General features: G+C 46.8%; 1 protein-coding gene and 1 pseudogene across 2 annotated transcripts in view; one reads left to right on the top strand and one right to left on the bottom strand.

The window, feature by feature from the left end:
* Positions 1 to 2,243, bottom strand: part of CDRT4 (CMT1A duplicated region transcript 4) — a 76,478-nt gene extending 74,235 nt beyond the window's left edge. The window contains exon 1 of one of the 2 annotated variants that reach the window (XM_030922848.1): positions 2,092 to 2,243. The gene's annotated coding sequence lies outside the window, so the exon portion shown is untranslated. Of the gene's footprint in view, positions 1 to 1,895 lie in introns of both variants that reach the window. The other variant, XM_030922850.1, reaches the window with a different exon arrangement.
* A 737-nt stretch (positions 2,244 to 2,980) lies between these two features.
* Positions 2,981 to 5,862, top strand: LOC115894760 (annotated as a pseudogene).
* The last annotated feature ends 9,558 nt before the right edge of the window (positions 5,863 to 15,420 follow it).

Here is a 15,420-nt window from a genome sequence, read left to right as displayed (position 1 = left end):
CTGGGACAAGCTCAGCTACTCGCCTGCCCTGGCAACAGGTTCCGAGTGTCACCAACACTATAACAGCCCCTGTGGTGTGCTGGGTCCTCCAGGCTCACTCTGGCCCTTCTGATGCCCTAGCGCCTTGGGCTGCCTTCTAAGGAGTCCACCTGTCCTGGTCTCCACGCCAAATGGACCTAATTTACTCAGGTAGAAAAACTCTCAGTGGGTGGCTCCAGGGCACTGTCCCCACTGTCACCACATCATATTCTAAGCCAGTGGGTGAACAACCTCGGTTCTGGCTCCCCTTTGAACATGACCAGAGTCTGTCCATGGGCAAGAAAACAGACTCTGTCAGATCATGTGTTCTTGTGGTCGCTCCTGCCATAACTCTGACCTCCAGCAAATCACTCAGTGCCTCAGTTTCCCCACAGTAAAAGTAGCTCAGAAATGTTATGACTCCAGCCCCCAAGGAAATTCTGGGTAGTTCTGTGTGTCTTCAACACTGCTGAGTCTTTTTTCCAGACAAATCTTCCTCCCTGACGAATCTTGCTCTAGGATATGTGGAGTTATAATTTGCCCTCAGAGATGCAGGTGCCCCACATGAAGAGCCGGTCTCTGCCACATGCCAGGATGCCTGTGAACATCGCAGAGGCCACCCTAACCCTGTCACAGACCTTCCTTGCTCTGGTGGCTATTAATTCTCCTGAGAAAAACCTCTGCTGGTCGGAGCCCACATTTCATTCAGGGATCCAACCTGGGCTATCGTCCCAGCTCCAGGAAAGAAGCAGCTGCATGCCTTCGCTGCTTCTATTCTGATTTTTTTTTTTTTTTTTTTTTTTTTTTTTGAGATGGAATCTCGCTCTGTCGCCCAGGCTGGAGTGCAGTGACGCGATCTTGGTTCACTGCAACCTCCACCTCCTCTAATAACAGTGGGAAGGTACAGGATGTAGCTAAAGCATTTCTGCCAGGGTTTTCCCACTGTCCCTTCCTGTTCATCCCCGTCCCTTCCCGTTGACTCATTTCAACTTGGGATTCACTATGACCACTAGATCCTTTTCCTCTCTATTTCTCTTGAAGTTCATTCTACCACTTGGACATTATTTAATCCCATATTCACAATGCCTACCTTCTCAATCTTTAATTAACTTGGTGAGCTATTAACAAGAGTTCTATTTCACCCAACGACTCACGGAGGAAAGAAGAGAACCTCACATTTGTGGGACTGGCCTCAGTATTCACTCAGGAGCTGTAGTACTAATAGCCACTCCTCAGAGTCCTTGGGGAAAGTGAGGCATAACAGAGAGGCTAACTGCAGTAAGTGGGCTGAGACTGGCCTGGTTGCTCTGAGCCTTTTCTGCCACTCATTTCTATCAAAAGACTGCCTTTAGGAGTTTAATGAAGCTGTCCACAGTGGGGCAGCCAGCGGTAGTGGGATTGAAGTGGAAATCATGTGAGTTAGGTGAAAAAGTAGAAACTGGCCTGATTCAGGGAGCTGCCACCCAGCTGGAGAACAGGTGTGACCTGTCAGTAGGCAGAGCTGCACAAGGCCAGATCCTCTCCCTCCTTAGTCACGAAGGCGCCCCCTGGCTCCAAGAGGAGGAGGGAGAACCAGATCTCATTCCCCAGGCCTGAGAGGGGTCACCACGGAGGCACAGCCCGGGAGGGAGCTCACAGGCCTCATCACCCGCCCCCCCAATCTCTCTCCATGTCCTTCCCGCCGTGACCTCCTTCAACGGTGTAATCACTCGGCCTGTTAGACACTAAGTAGTAAAACTGGTCAACTTATAAAACCACTTGTCATTACGAAGGCCCAGAAAAAGATAAAAGATGAAATTAAATGGGGGAGAGGGGCACAAGAGGGTGATTGAAAAAAAACACAGATAATTTCTGGAACTGGATCTGTTAAGCCTTACCCATTAGTCTCCGCCCTCGGAAGTAAGAGCCTGTCATTCTGCAAAGGGACACAGCCACACGCAGAGGGGAGGGTAGAGGCCTCCACCCCTTCCCTCTTCGTCCCCGCCTAGGAGGGACCGTGGTGCCAGTAAAAGAGGGACTGGCTGGCCCGGAGCCTTGGGGATCCCCTCCTTTATCTGGAACCCTCTGGCTCACCGCATCCTTCCTTGGGGCCGCACGGCCCTGCCCCACAGAGCAGGCGTGCTGGGGGCTGCTCGGCCAATGCAGGAAAGCGAACGCTTGCGGGGACCGCGCTGCTGCCTCTCCTCCGCCCTTTCCCCTTAGTTTTTCAAGTTCCTTGTTCTCTCTCGCTCGTCTCTCTCTCTCTCTCCCTGTCTCTTCTCTCTCTTCCCTCTCTCCTCTCTCTCCTTTCTCTCCTCTTTCCTCTCTCTCTCTCTCCTCTCTCTCTCCCTGTCCCTCCTCTCTCTTCCCTCTCTCTCTCCTTTCTCTCTCTCTCTCTCCTCTCTCCCCTCTCTCCCCTCTCTCCTCTCACCTCTGTCTCATCTCTCTCTCTGTCTCTCCTCTCTCTTCCCTCTCTCCTCTCTCTCTCTCTGTCTCTCTCTCTCCCCCCGCCAAAAGGAGCTTCAGATTTGTGGGTTGTTTTTAATGCATTCCAGATGCCAGAAGAAATTTTGGCCCGGGCTCACCAGTTCCTCTGCAATTGGGACTCCCCCCACCTCCCCTCCGGGCCCAAAAGCCGCAGGGAGAGAAATAGGCGGGCGGGCGCCATCTGTTGGCAGCTGCCTGGAGCCGCACGAAGAGGTGGAGGACTAAGGCGGGGCGCAGGCTTCCTGTAAAGAGCCGGATCCGTGATCCTCGTGAAAGAATTAATGTCTGCCTGATGAATCATCCTCCAGGGATGGCCGGAGCAGCGGCTCACGCCTGTGATCCCAGCGCTTTGGAAGGAGGAAGCAGGAGGATCTCTTGAGCTCAAGAGTTTCAGATCAGCCTGGGCAATGTGGCGAGACCCCGTCTCTACAAAAACTAAAATAAAAATAAATTAGCCAGGTGTAGTGGCACGCCTGTGGTCCCAGGTACTTGAGAGGCCAAGATGGGAGGATCGCTTCAGCCCAGGAGGTTGAAGCTGCAGTGAGCTGTGACCACGCCACTGCACTCCAGCCTGGGCCACAGAGCAAGACCATGTTTCAAAAAAAGTCCTTGAGGCAAAAGGTGATTCGCTTTAGAACTCCTCAGCCCTAGACATGAACAGTGAAGGGGGACTGAAGATTGTTGGAGCATGGTGCAGAACCCTCCTGGTCTCGTTTTGCTGCCTCATTATGTTCTATTTCAACTTTCCAAAAAATTTACTGGCATTCGAATGTCGAAAAATTGGTGACATTAGAATGTGAAATTCTTTGAAGGATGGATATTTTTGCATTCAGTTTCATGTTCACCAAAATAAGCTAGCAGAATATTCTGTGCAAGTTAATTTATAAGTATATGGTTTGGTGAAATCTAATATAGAGGAGAGGGAAATGTAAAGTAAATGAAGCGAGTGGAAATAAATAGTTGTTATGGTTAGGAAAAGGCCATCATAATGCTTTTCATGGCTAGCATGCAGGCCACCGAAGTTCTATCCCAAACAGAAGGAAGCTCTTGTAGGATGGTGAGTTATGGTAGAGTTCTAGGAGGAGTGGGTGTCAGCCTATTGGAAGGGGGAAGGGAAGGGTTGGGAAGGGTGGAAGAAGTGAATGAAGTTCCAAAGCCAGGAAGCTAGGCACAACCCGGTGAGTAGTACCAAAACCTAAGGATGGTTTCTCAGGGATGCTCAGAAAAAAGAGCCCAGTCTCCTGAGAGTAAGCGTGCAGCCCTGTCTCCACATTTTCCCCTGAACATGGTCCTGTCCACCAAATCAGGCCTGAGGATCCTGTAACACCTCCAGGCCCTGGGCCCTCACCCACTAGACAGCCCAGAAACCAGGGGTCTAGGCCTCAATCATGGGAAGCTCTGGTACTGGGCTTTATATTCCTGCATTTTCAACAGGAACAAGACTTTGTGGTGTGTGAGTTTTCACTCCCTTTCTCTCTCCCTCTTCCTCTTAGAGCCACCTTTGTCTTTGCCAATTTGTCCCTGGGGTTTGGTGACGCAGAGGCAGTGGCCAGAAAAGAGAGGCAAAATTGGAGTCCTTGTCATGGGGGTTTTGCTTCTGGACAAAGCTAAGATTCCCTTGGATATGAACATAAAAACAAGGAGTTGCTGGAAGAGAAGAGCTGCACTTCGGATGGGTTTATTAAGAGCTGAGAGCACAGCAGATGAGGCGGCTTTGGAAATCAGCTGCAGTAGCATAGAGGATACTGAGAATCATTTCAATAAAGACAAATTTTTTTTATAAGGGACAGGGTCTCGTGCTGTGGCCCAGGCTGAAGTGCAGTGGGGCGATCACAGCTCACTGAAGCCACAACCTCTTGGGCTCAAGTTGGGATTACAGGCACGCATCACCATGCCCAGCTCATTTTTTAAATTTTTTTATAGAGACGAGGTCTCACTATTTTGCCCAGCTTGATCTCAAAACTCCTAACCTCAAATGATCCTCTCTCCTCAGCCTCCCAAAGTGCTGAGATTACAGGTGTGAGCCACTGTGCCCCACGGAGGATGAGGTTTATAAGGTGATTTCTGGTGCATCAAGAAGGTATTTTCCTCCCCTCCCTCTGACCTTTGGGGGCTTGAGGGACCAAAAATTGGAAGGTACTTTCCATTGATCTTCTGGAAGAAGGAGAGGGTCCAATAAAATCGCTGTTTATTTGAGTCGGCATCATGCATAGCCCAGGCCACACAGACCCCCAGTTATATTCTGATTACACATTCAATGCATGTGTGTTCTCAGCACTGCAGAGGTAGTGGTAATGAAGGCAGCCCATGGAGCTATAGTCCTAGATGTTTTATTCCTTTAGTATTTAAAGCAAACCTATCCAGCAAAACAAAGGAGTCGAAAACAACAACAAAACCCTGCATGTCAGTTTTTAGAAAAAATCTGGACTATATATCTTTCCGAGATTCATGGAAATCTTTGATCCAAGGTGCTGTTGATGAGCCTATGGGTGGGCTGGGAGTTTGCTGGTGGACCTGCAAGGCTGTGGAGCGCATGTCAGTTCTCCCACCAGTCTCAGGCAGTGACGCCTAGTGGTTTAGAGCACAGCTTCTAGATCGAGACATTCCTGGGTTCAAATCCCAGCACTGTTGCTTCCTTCTTGTATAACTCAAGAAAGTCTTGGCTTTTGCAGATGCCGCCACCACTGGGAGCCCCATACTGTCAGCCGTGGTCAACCCCACCATGTTCTTCAGCATCGTCGTCAACGGCGAGCCCTTGGGCTGCGTCTCCTTTGAGCTGTTTGCAGACAAGTTTCCAAAGACAGCAGAAAACTTTCATGCTCTGAGCACTGGAGAGAAAGGATTTGGTTATAAAGGTTCCTGCTTTCATAGAATTATTACAGAGTTTATGTGTCAGGGCGGTGACTTCACACGTCATAATGGCACTGGTGCCAAGTCCATCTACGGGGAGAAATTTGATGATGAGGACTTCATCCTAAAGCATACAGGTCCTGGCATCCTGTCCATGGCAAATGCGGAACCCGATACAAACGGTTCCCAGTTTTTCATCTGCACTGCCAAGACAGAGTGGTTGAATGGGAAGTGAGTGGTCTCTGGCAAGGTGAGAGAAGGCATGAATATTGTGGAGGCCATGGGGCGCTTTGGGTCCAGGAATGGCAAGACCAGCAAGAAGAGTTGTCAGAGACCAGTTGTCCAGCTGACTGTGGACAACTCTAGTAAGTTTCACTTGTGTTTTATCTTAACCACCAGACCATTCCTTCTGTAGCTCAGGGGAGCACCCTTCACCCCATTTGCTCGCACTATCCTGTCATCTTTGTGTTCTCGCTGCAGTTCCCTTTGGGTTCCATGTTTCCTTGTTCCCTTCCATGCCTAGCTGGATTGCAGAGTTAAGTTTATTATTATGAAATAAATATTAAATAACAAAAAAAGAAAGCCTTTATCTTCTTATGCCTCCCTCTTCTTATCTGTACAGTGGGGATAAAAATAGTACCACTCCTTTCGAGTTCATGTAAGGAGTAAATGAATGAGTAGGGGAAAGTGTTAGCGCAGTGACTGCCTTATTGTAATGTTTATTAAGTGCTAGTTACTAGCCAGGCAAAGGGAACCATCTCTTGACGTAGGCAGGCTCAGGACCTTTGTAAACACTTGTGGTCTGATCATTCAGTCAGATCAACCCAGTGGCCAAGCTGCACACGTATCTCATGGACTGACGGCACCCCTAGGAGGTACTCTTCTGCTGGGTTAAAGGCATCTCTCAGTTGGTGAGGAGTGGCTCCAATGACTTCCACCTGACCCTGGGGTACTCTGATTCTCTTGCCCACTTCCCTGTAACAGGCACCCCACTTGCCCCTCATTGCAGATGAGAAAGGAAAGAAAAACAGAGCTGGGCTGCTGTGGTCTTTGTCGTGTCCTCAAAGCCCTCTGGAAGGAATAGAGAGACATCACAGGCTGAGGCTCTCCACCCAGACCCCATGTAATTGCCCGGCCAAAATGGGCCAAGGTAGGCAGCATCCCGCTCAGGTCCTGCAGGTCCTCACACACCCTGCCCCAACCTGGCCAGGAGTGCCCCTCCTGTTTCTCAGGGAACTGGGGAGTCCCAACTTCCAGTCGTTCTTCCGTTGGGACTCACATGCCCTTGCTACCCTCCCTGTGGCTTCGCTGGTGCTTCTCACCATACCCAAAGCTCCACCACCTTACTGAGTCATGCATTTACATTGTGCGGTGCTGCTCTGGGGCCAGGAAAATGACCCACTAATAGAGCTTACAAACAAGCACTGGCCAAGGTATGGTTGTCATGTTTAAAAACACTGCTGGGTATTTCTGGATTTACTTCTTGGTCTTGTCTCTTATCGCTATTTCCTTCCCTGTGTTCCTCGTGCCTCTAACATGAAGGGTAATTTCACTGCAGCCCCAGCCTCTCCAGTGTCTAGACAGCACCCTGGTAAACTGGGGGCACTTGCCAGGCGGAGAGACCCCGATGAGTCCCTGCACTGGGGACAGAAAATGTTCTGACTTCAATTGTTATTTATCTCATTTTTTAACTTCTATTTGGGGGTATGTTTTAGATTTACATAATGGCACAGTAATAGCTGTTTCCATTAATAAATAAATACGCAGTTACTGAGGATGCATGAGCAAATGTGGAAGGGCACAATTTTAAAGATTTGGCAGCCAGTGTCCTGGCCCACAGCACCCGTCTGTCATTCTCTGATCTGGCTTCAGGGAGGTTTCCTTGCTATATCAGCTCCCAGGGTTGTTCTCCAACCAGAGTAATAAGCACAACCTCTAACAGAGGGAAGCACCTGGCACCAACCAACCAATTAGAGGAACCTGGAGGCTCTGGGCTCAGCCCACATAAACCCCTTAGTTGCTGGACCAAGGGGAGATGGCAGGGGGACAGCCCAGGTGACAGGATGCACTTGGGAGGCCTGGAGCAGCTGCTGGTTACAACTAGTCAGGAAATACTTTAGAAAGTTGACAGCCAGGAGTGCTGAATATCAGCGCTGACCGCACCTTCCTTCCAAGTGGTGATTCCTACCACCTGCACCTTTGCGAGTTTCTTGGTGTTTGCTTATACAGATTCCTGAGAGTAAAATGCCCTTCCACCCTTCCTCTGCCTATTAGAATTCCACTCATCTGACTGGGCACAGTTCACACCTGTAGTCCCAGCACTTTGGGAGGCCAAGGTGAGAGGATCGCTTAAGCCCAGGAGCCATGATTGTGCCACTGCACTCCAGCCTGAGCGACAGAGCAAGGGAAAAAAACCAGAAAAATCCACTCCTCCTTCAAGCTCTAGTTCAGATCGTCCCCTATCAGGGAGAACCCGCTGATGCTCCAGGTTAGAAGGAAGGGCTCCTTCCCTGGCTCACAGGCATGCTCTCACTTAGCTCTTACTGTGTTCTTGCCTCACCCTGAAGGCAGCCTGTAAGTTCCTTGAAGGGAGAAACTATTATATTTCAACAAACCTAAGATGCCATGGTTGTAAAATGCATCATTGTTTTATGTACCTCTAAGAAAGAAAAGAACTTGCCAATGGGCTATGAGTGGTAAGACATACCCTGATTTCGGAGACATTGACATGTTTTTAAAAACAGCAAAAGTGCTACTTAGAATGAATGACATGTGGTGGCCAGCTGGCCTGTGTCTCTGCATCGCCCATGTCTAGAATTGCGTTTGATTTGCAGCAAGCATTCAGGAAATGTTTCTGTTTGCTTTTTTCGGGGTTCTAGTGAGGAGTTCCAGAGGAGGAAGTAGAGAGGAGAACTGGGCTGAAGGAAGATGATGGTGAGGCCTGAGGGACTAAGACTTGAGCTAACAAACAAATCAACAAGAAAAAAGCAAACAACCACATAAAAAGTGGGCAAAGGACACAAACAGACACTTATCAAGACAAGACGTACAAGCAGCCAATAAACGTGAGAAAATGCTCAGTATCACTAATTATCAAAGAGATGTAAGTCAAAACCAATGAGATACCATCTCACACTAGTCAGAATGACTACTATTAAGTAAAAAAATACCAGATGTTGGCCAGTCTATGGAGAAAAGGGAATGCTTATACACGACTGGTGAGAACAGCTGGCTAAGAGCCCAGTCACCTGAGTCATAGTTTCAACTCTGCAATGGCCTGTATGTCACCAAAAAGCCACTAATTCCTCTAAGATTCCCCATATTAAATGAGACAATAGGATAAGAATAACTACCATTTGCCAAGTTCTAGCAACATGTCAATGCTTTTATACATATCCATGTATTTTCTTAAAAAAACAGAAAAGCAGTATCACTGGCCCTTTTTATTTTTAAAAAGATAATGGGGCCAGGTGCAGTGGCTTATGCCTGTAATCCCAGCACTTTGGGAGACCAAGGCGGGCAGATCACGAGGTCAAGAGTTCAAGACCAGCCTGGCCAACATGGTGAAACTCCATCTCTACTAAAAATACAAAAATTAGGCCAGGCACGGTGACTCACGCCTGTAATCCCAGCACTTTAGGAGGCCGAGGCGGGCAGATCACGAGGTCAGGAGATCGAGACCATCCTGGCTAACATGGTGAAATCCTGTCTCTACTAAAAAATACAAAAAATTAGCCGGGCGTGGTGGCAGGTGCCTGTAGTCCCAGCTACTAGGGAGGCTGAGGCAGGAGAATGGCATGAACCTGGGAGGCGGAGCTTGCAGTGAGCTGAGATCACGCCATTGCACTCCAGCCTGGGTGAAAGAACGAGACTCCGTCTCAAAGAAAAATAATAATAATAAAAATACAAAAATTAACTGGTCGTGGTGGCAGGCGCCTGTAATCCCAGCTACTTGGAAGGCAGAGGCAGGAGAATCTTTTGAACCTGGGAGGCAGAGGTTGCAGTGAGCTGAGATCGTGCCATTGCACTCCAGCCTGGGTGAAAGAATGAGACTCCGTCTCAAAGAAAAAAATAATAATAAAAATACAAAAATTAACTGGATGTGGTGGCAGGCACCTGTAATCCCAACTACTTGGAAGGCGGAGGCAGGAGAATCGTTTGAACCTGGGAGGCAGAGGTTGCAGTGAGCTGAGATCATGCCATTGCACTCCAGCCTGGGTGACAGGGCAAGACTCCATCTCAAAAAAAAAAAAGAAAGATAATGGAAGAGGTAGCCACCCACAGGTCATGGGATCTTGGACAAGCCCCTTCCTGCATTTCATAGCTAAGGAAACAGGATCATAAATGTTAATCACAGGTACCCACAGTAGAGAGGTTTTATGAAAATAAAATACAAGACCAAATTCAAAGAGCTTTAAAAACCACAGAGCCAGACAAATGTGAGAGGTTATTATGAGCAAACAATGACATTACAGAAGTGAAAGTGCTCAGTGCCATCAAGAACAAGGGCTCTATTTCACTCCCATGTGTCACCATAATAAAGACAGAGTCCCTGATCTCAAAGGCATCAATTTTGCCCCGCTGGAAGCCTTCAGAAAATGTTAAAATTGTAATTCATTAATAGAGCAGCATCCTAAAAGTTCCTGCCATTTCCAGGAATCCAAACAACTGGTTTTAGGTCCTAAAGAATTGGAATCATTAAGAAATTTAAAGTACTAATAGAGTTTTTGGTAGTCCTACAAGTTTAGGTTTCTGCATGGTTAAAAAACTGAAAGACAGATAATTTTTTAATTGGTTCCCTTTTCCCAGTTCTTTTTGTTCTAATCCAAGAATTGTTCCAGTCCATATGCTTCCTTCAATCAAAATGTCCCCAAGTTTATGGAATGGGCTTCCCTTGTCCCCACTTAACAGCTCAAGAGTATCACTGTTATATTCTTTTTTTCCTTTCAATTTTGTTTTGTGACTCTGGAAAAATACTGGATACTTTCAATATCTAATACGATATGATCTCATGATAGTTTCATATTATTTTCAATATCTAATATGTAAAATTAAGTAATCTGATATTTTTAATGTTTACTAGCAGACAAATTAATTACAGAAGTGCCAGGAAGACTCAAGGAATTGGAAATTAGGGTTTAATTAGTGGTTGCTTAGAACAGCTCTTCTCAAAAATCACCTGGACAACTTGCTGAAACACAGGCTGCTGGGTCTCATCTCCCCAGTTGCTGAGTCAGTACATCCAGGTGGGACAGCATGATTTGCACTTTTAACAACTTCTAATAACTCACAGGGTATGGTGAAGGCTGCTTGTCCTGGGACCACACTTGAGAACCACTTATTTACATGGTTATTGGAAGAGCCAAGAAAGACAAACCACAGAAGCCTTCTCTTCTGTCTTTCTTGGGATGTGGGTTGCTCTGATGTTGAAGTGGATGGGGTTAGGAAGTGACTGGGAGAGACACTGTAAGCCAGGATGACAGGTTTCATTTTTAAAATCTTTGCCAGAGTTTCCTTCTTTAATCCAAGCTTTATCTCATGAGCAAGAAACCTGGCAAGACCAGGTTCTAACTCTCTCTATACCACCCTGGGATTCCAAAAGGACCTTCCATAAGAAGAAACAAAGGGGGCCTGGCACGGTGACTCAGGCCTGTAATTCCGGCACTTTGGGAGGCCGAGGTGGGCGGATCACGAGGTCAGGAGACCGAGGCTAACACAGTGAAACCCCGTCTCTACTAAAAATACAAAAAAATTATCCAGGCGTGGTGGCAGGCACCTGTAGTCCCAGCTACTCGGGAGGCTGAGGCAGGAGAATGGCGTGAACCCAGGAGGCGGAGCTTGCAGTGAGCCGAGATCACTCCGCTGCACTCCAGCCTGGGCGACAGAGCCAGACCCCGTCTCAAAAAAAAAAAAAAAAAGAAGAAGAAGAAACAAAGGGGACAAGGCTACTGGGGGAAGTCACCAGTACCGGTAACTATGACAACACCCAAACAATTCCTGCAACGTTCAAAGGTTCCTAAGAAAGGAGAGTCTGTTGTCCTATCTGGTGGCATCCAGTCCCCAAGAGGAAAGCAATCTCTGTTGCTACAATCCGCAAACTACTAGAAGCCATGCTCTCTGCTTTGCCTATTGCTGGCTGCACGAACATCATATGTATACATATTATACTTATATGTACATACATATATATACATATGTGTATACATATATATGTAAATTTTCAATAGCCCATAGAAGATCATTGATATATCTTTATTACAGATATATAGTTCAGATCAGGAAATATTAAGTTACCAACTCCTAAAGCAACCATTTTATTTCAAGCAAGCCAATCCTACTACCATGACCCAACTTAATTGGGCCAAAGAAAGATGCCTGATTAAGGACTATGTCAAATCAAAAGGGAGATGACCCACCCACCCTCATGGAGTCCCCCGCTGCTTGGGAAGGCTGAGGACATGGCACAGATGGGCTATGTAGGATGTTAGGCAAATCCCCTCTCCTCCCTGGGCTTTAATTTCTTCTTCTAGAAAGCTAGATTTCATTCTCTCAGAAGCACTTTTGGTTCCGACGGCCATAAACACAGTAACTTTCTGTTCTTTTGCATGCCACTACTGGGCCCCTTCTCTTTGTGCTATGCAAGGAACTTGCCCCATCATCAGATTTGAGTGGGGGAGTTTGGGGGCTCCAGAAGGCCAGGAACAGTCCTTAAGAAGCCAAGGCAGACTTCAGAATATACAGTCAGACTCAAATGGCAAGGAGCTTAGACAATATCACATTGTGGAGTTTAAAAACATGCATTTTTAACAGCCTGGGCTTACTGAGTCAGCGATCTGGAACATTCTCAAGAGACTAAAAATACCCTGAAAGTGGACTGAATTTTAAACTAGGCTTTAAAAAACTTTCTATGTGAAAACAATTGAGTATTTCTTCTTTAAAACAGTTATCCATTTTCTTTACTTCGATTTTCACAACTGGAATTGGTAAGTATAGAGGAAGCTCCAGCCTGAGATGGGGAATTGAACGTCATGGTTCAAGGGCTGTCCAGTCCTAGCGTCGATAGCAAGGGATGAAGATTTATAACTTTAAATCTCTCAAGCAATTTACATTTTCAAAGCGAAGAGGTAAAATGCTTTCTCTTTTCTTTCTGACAGTTTCAGGATTCTCTTTCATAGCATCAAATAGCAGGACAAAGGGTTCTTTTCAACCAGGAGGTTAGTATCTGCCAAATGCTTAGCTCTTAGCATTGCCTGGCTTTCCCCAGCAAGACATGAACAGCAGATCCGTAAACAGTCTGAAACATCCAGTAAAATGGATATCTGAGTCCCTAACTATCACCACCCCACTGGCTTCATGCAACCTTTCCCTAATTCACACTAAAGTAATACAGAAACATAAAAAAAGGCAGTGAAGGAAAGCTACTGTCTGAATCTCAGCATAGAGCAGAAGAAGCTGGATATAGAAAGTGCTTTCCATGGTTTTCTCAAGCGTGCTCTGAATGCAGGAGCGGACAGTGAGGGAGGCCCAGAGACCCAGGGCCTGTCACTAACCAGAAAACCACAGCATTGAGAAGCATTCTCCGCACCTTCCAAGAGAACGTTCTTACCACTGTTTGTGGGGTGCAGCCATTTACTCTGGGCTACTTGCTTAGGAGAGGATGCTGGACTCTCAAGGTGAATATGGCCCATCAATCCGGCAGCAAACACCCTTTTTAAAGCTAAGAATCTTTTTTCAGGTTGGAGCAGCCTTTTCAACTGTCCTGCCTCAGCTGGGACATAACAAAATACCACAGCCTGGGTGGCTTAAACAAGTCAAACGACAATTAAGTAGGGTCACTTCAAAAGAATAGGAAATGTTTATAAACAGACACTCAATCTTTAACAATAAATAGTAGGATTTCTGTTGCAACATTAAACATGTTACCTCTTTTCAACTTAGTACAGCATGTTAAAATGTTTGTAAGACCTATATAGCTGTCTGATTTCTTTACATGGTTAAAGAAGTGCGTGCATGCTTTGGCATTTTGTTATGACTTTTAAGAATGACAAAACGGCTAAACTGTATGTGATAGAAAACAAACAGCATGAAAGAAAGGAATAAATGAAAATAAGGATCACAATATTCCAAAGGTCAGGGAAATAGGCAAGCTGACATCAGTGTGGCAGAGTATAATGTAGGCAATTTATGGCAAAACTGGCAAAACGGAGAGAGTGCTACAATGTAAACGATTGAGGTCAAAGATTAAACACATAAAATAATACCAAATCTTGCCAGGTCAAAAAGGGTTCACTACTCAACACTTGAGACCTCTCCTGTTACAAGGGCTACTTACAGGAAATACACATGAAACAAAAAGCCACAGGGGACAACACAAGTGCGAAACTGAGCAATGGGATCCAACCTGAGCCCCTTCTCTGGTGGATGAGACAACAGGGACTTACATGGCTGCGGCGGACACCAGGAGCGTGCCACCCAGGTCCCCGTGGATCCCTTTTACAGGTTAGGGGCATCTTTCCCCAGCTTCAGTGTGCTTTAGGTTTCCAACAACCCAGAAATGCAACTCCTTTTTCAAGGATTGTCTTTGAGATTGTACTAGAAACACAGCTGCCAGAATACATAAGCTAGAAGTGGCTAGAAGTGCCCATACCCACAGTGGGCATGGCCCTGAGTCAATGACTGACAGATGTGAGAGCAAAAAAGCCCTGCTCCCTGAGTCCCAGGGACAAAGGAAAAATGTGCAAAGGTATAGCGTACACTCCAGAGTCACCCTGTGCAATCCGGAACTTAGCCTGGAACTCCCTGGAACTTAACCTAAAATTATACCCCCTCCTACCTGATGTTCCTCCAACTCAACTTTACTCCCCTGGAACCAGAAATAAATCATTTGTGTAGGAATCCTCATGTAAGCGTCTGGTCCCGAAGACCTGACCTGAGACAAGCACCCATGTGAACCAGGCACCGGGCCAGGCACTGTTGGGGAATTAACCCCTCAGAGGGGAATCCTGCCTCCACTCAAGAAACATACACACCTAGTTGGGAGCCTGAGACATGAGCAATGAAAATTGAACTACGTGAGATACGATTTTCATGCTGAAAAAGTACTTTGGATTCAGAGGAGAGTGTGAATACAGGTATCATTATAAATTGTTTTTATTAGTGGAGAATCAGAACCTAGGATGGCCAGGTAATAGAGGACAAATCTCTGAATGCCACACTCAAGGAATGGAGACCCTAATGATCCTAAACCCCAGCTTTTACCATTCTCCTCCCTTGCCCCAGGGTCTCCAAATGTCTTCTGGGTGGCCTGCAGACCTGAGCAAGATGAGTGAATGACAGGCACAGTGATAGAGTTTAGATCTGTGTCCCTGCCTGTCTCACGTTGAAATGTAATCCCTAAAGATGGAGGTGGGGCCTGGTGTCAGGTGACTGGATCATGAGGGTGGCTTCTCATGAATGGTTTAGCACCATCCCCTAGTGCTGTTCTCCTGATAGAGTTATCACAAGATCTGGTTGTTTTAAAAGTGTGTGGCACTTCCACCCCCTCTCTTGGTCCTTCTCCTGCCAAGTAAGATGCCTTCTCCCCTTTTGCCTTCTGTCATAAGTAAAAGCTCCCTGAGGCCTCCCCAGAAGCAGATGTTCCCATGCTTCCTGTACAGCCTGCAGAACCATGAGTCAAGTAAATCTCTTTTCTTTGTAAATTACCCAGTCTCAGATATTTCTTCAGAGCAATGAGAGAACAGACTAATACACACAGCAAGGCCAAAGGCCACCTGCCACAGTGTCCAGACAGGAGACAACAGCAAGAATGGAGAAGAAATACAGGTGTTGGTTGTGAAGGAAATCTAGGGGACTTGGTAACAGATGTGACAGGGAGAAGGAAGAGATGGTTAGTACATTAGTCAGCCCAGGCTGTCATAACAATGTTCCCTAGACCGGGTGGATTAAACAACAGAAATGTGTTACTCGGCGTTCTGGAGACTGGAAGCCCAAGATCAAGGTGTCAGCAGGGCTGGTTTCCTCTAAGGCCTTTCTCTCCTTGGCTTGTGGATGGCATCTTCTCCCTTTGTCTTCACATGGTCCTTCCTC

This window comes from Rhinopithecus roxellana, chromosome 19 (genome assembly GCF_007565055.1).
Source record: "Rhinopithecus roxellana isolate Shanxi Qingling chromosome 19, ASM756505v1, whole genome shotgun sequence".
NCBI classification, from domain to species: domain Eukaryota; kingdom Metazoa; phylum Chordata; class Mammalia; order Primates; family Cercopithecidae; genus Rhinopithecus; species Rhinopithecus roxellana.
Note: the sequence above shows the minus strand (reverse complement) of the source record. Positions and strands in the feature narration are given on the sequence as shown.